Source organism: Fimicolochytrium jonesii (genome assembly GCF_025526975.1).
Source record: "Fimicolochytrium jonesii strain JEL569 chromosome Unknown EV422scaffold_3, whole genome shotgun sequence".
NCBI classification, from domain to species: Eukaryota; Fungi; Chytridiomycota; class Chytridiomycetes; order Spizellomycetales; family Powellomycetaceae; genus Fimicolochytrium; species Fimicolochytrium jonesii.
In genome coordinates, this window is record NW_026515670.1 from 393,364 (window position 1) to 396,414 (window position 3,051).

General features: G+C 53.4%; 1 pseudogene across 1 annotated transcript; it reads right to left on the reverse strand.

The window, feature by feature from the left end:
- Positions 1–2,376: 2,376 nt before the first annotated feature.
- Positions 2,377–2,448, reverse strand: EV422DRAFT_t36 (annotated as a pseudogene). Its single transcript has one exon. The product of its transcript is annotated as a tRNA-OTHER (tRNA).
- Between the last annotated feature and the right edge of the window lie 603 nt (positions 2,449–3,051).

Consider the following 3,051-nt stretch of genomic DNA (forward strand, 5'->3'; position numbering starts at 1 on the left):
ACCGCGCTGTTGAAAACCACCGCGTCGGTTCTGGGTTTGCAAGCCTTGCTGTCGATTTTCGGGATTTGACCAGCATTCAACTCTCCAATGTCCCATTTTGTTACAAAGGGGACAAGGAGTCGTTGGGCGTTGACGAGGAATGTGAGTAGTTTGCCATTGTCCACGTCGATGAAAGGGCTGTTGACATTGGTAGGGAACTTGACCTGTAGTGAGACGACTCACTCCAGGAGGATAGTATGACGTACTGTGGGCATTGAGTGTTATGGACGACGCGTCCATACCATGCGCTTACCTCATGACAGCATCCCAACAGTCAGTCAATGTGAATTCCCTGTCAAAACCTGACATCTGCCAAACCTCGCAGCCGCACGCAGCCGCGCTACCCCACACCTGCCACTGCCTTCATTTCTCCACGCAGCCGCACGTAGCCACACCTCCCAACACTCGGCGCTTACAAACCCTTCTTCATACTTCCCCACGTACCCGCCCACAGCCTCAGCGTAGCCACCCCATCCCCAGTCTTCTGTTTCTATGCTTCCCCCACCCTTGGCGCTTCTCTTGGCTTCCCTCTCATTCCGTACCCTTCTGCTTCCCCACGCTTCCCCAGCCTTCCCAGAAAAGCATAAATAGCCGCCTCCCCTGAGCTCCCCACTTCCTGATCCCCCAGCAGATCAACACCAGTTCTTCCTAGTCTTGTTCTAGTTCTTGTTTCGGTCTGAATACCATTACCTGTCAACAACCTGCACCACAAGTCGCCTCTATTTCCGTCGGCTCCGCCCATTCATAACATTGAGCCCCAAGGTCATATCATCTAAGTCTTGCTCAAATTCCGTAATCCGAGGATTGGTGTAAGGGGCGAATCGTCTGCCACGACCACCGCCGTGACTACCTCGACCGCGGCTGCCTCCACGGCCGCCACGGGCACTCCATGCCAAGGTAATCAGACGAGGCGTATTGGGCGTATTGGCTTGGTTGCCGTCAGTGAGCCCGTGAGCCACATGAGCACGACGAGCTGCAGTGATAGCTTGATCGAGAGTGATAGGGGTGTTGATGTTGGTAGTGCCCAAGACTTCAAAGTTTGTAACGGCTTCAGCAAGATAATGACCGATTACCGTATTCTTGAGAAGACCGGCCTTGAAGTACCGATATATTTGTCAAGGAAGTCTCCGAGCTTGAGACCGGAGAGCTTGAGCTCAATAGTATTGCGCAAGTTGCGAGGATAAAAGTGAGCGACAAGAGCCGTTTCAAAAGCTGTCCAACTTGCGGGAGCGCCGGAGGCGTAAGTCGTATTGTACCACTCGAGAGCAGTACCCTTGAGATAGGCAGTGAGCGTAGGGGCATACTCTGCCATAGTAAAGGGTATGGCACTTGCAGCTCCAGTACCGTCTGTTCCAGCTGCTACAGCCGGGAAAGTGAGAGACTCGAGAAAGTTGTGGTGAGACGTAACGAACTCTTCGATCTTTTTGGCAGCTTTGGCGCCATCGTATTCGACGAACTTATTCTTGCGAGCGTCCATAAGAAGTTTGAAACGTTCGGCTCGTTGGGTGTCTGATAGCTTGAGTCTGTCCGTCCATTCTTGCTTGTAAACAAGTGTGTGGGCGACGTCCGGTAGAAGGGCAACGTTGACGAGGAATGTCTCGGTGATGCTAGCGGTAGGTGGTGCTACCATGTAACGTCAGAGGAAACGTAGACGATATTGGGCCCTTCTGAGAGGGCTGAGAGCAGTGTATTGTAGTGAAGAAGTAGGTAATAAGCTCTTCGCAGCGGCCGCTCAACTGACAGCTTTATATATGGGCTGCCAGTGGGGCTTGCGTGGCTTCAGTGAGGCTTGGCGCCTTATGTAATGTATCACCGAGAGCTCGGATGGCCAGCCCGGGTCTTGGATCAAGTAGAAGTAAAGAGATACAATATGAAATACAAGTGAGGATGAGATATCCCTGACATCGTCCACGTATACCAGGCAGAAGCTGTACTTTAGTCCTGCTAGGACCGCGTCCATCACACGTTGGAAGGTGGGCGGAGAATTCTTGAGGCCGAACGGGAGTTTGTTGTACTCAAACAGCCCATGGGGTGTACAGAAGGCTGTGAGGTGCTTGTGTTCTTCCTTGATCGCTACCTGCCAGAATCCCCAGTGTAAGTCCATGGTTGTAAACCACTTATTGCCGGCGAGGAATTCAATGGTCAAGTTGATTCGAGGCAGCGGATAGGAGTCGGGTATCGTCTTTGCGTTGAGTTCGCGGTAGTCAGTGACGAACCTTAGTCCACCCCCATCCTGACTAGCGACACTGGAGCGGCCCATGGTGTCAAGGGAATCGTCCCAATCGCTCGGAACGCCCCGTAGAGGTGGTACAGTCACAGAAACAAAAGAAAAATGTTTGGGGAAGGTAGGAATCGAACCCACGCCACCTGGGTGAGAGCCAGGTGTCTTAACCACTAAGCCAAAATGTCTGTGTTCCCGTTACACATGGTGATCTACTGGGTCGGATGATGTTGTCCTTCAGCATCGTGTCGGTGTGCTCTCGTAGGACCTTCTCTTTCTCCTGGCCCTGTCGGCGTGGAGGGTGGGCGATGGGAAGAGTCTCAGGCATTATCTTCATGTGGTGTTTGGAATGTTTGGCTTGTCCGGAATTTGGGGGTCGAACGCTTCCGCATTCGCTAGGAGCACGTCCCGTAATGCTTTGTCTTCTTCTGGTGTCAGGTGTGCCCAAGGCGCCATTGCTTCTATTTGGTCTCGTCCTCGGCGGGCGGCTGGTGACACGTGGGATTGCTCGTCCTCCAGAGGGGTGGCGGCCGCTTCCAAATCCTTCATCTTGTGAATGACTGATGTCTTCGCCAGTTCGCCAATCTTCCCTTGCCCCAACCCTTTCACCTCCACTGGTCCCTCTTCCGGCTCGTCCGTTCCGTAGGTCTTCACTTCCTCTTGGCTCTGAAGCATGTAGAATGCTGAGCCGGTGGTGCTTCTTAATCTGGGCATCTTCCAATGGCGTTGGCCGGCGGCCTTTGGGCCGTTCGGCCATGCGGGCGGCGGTGGCGGTAGGTCATTCTTCAGGT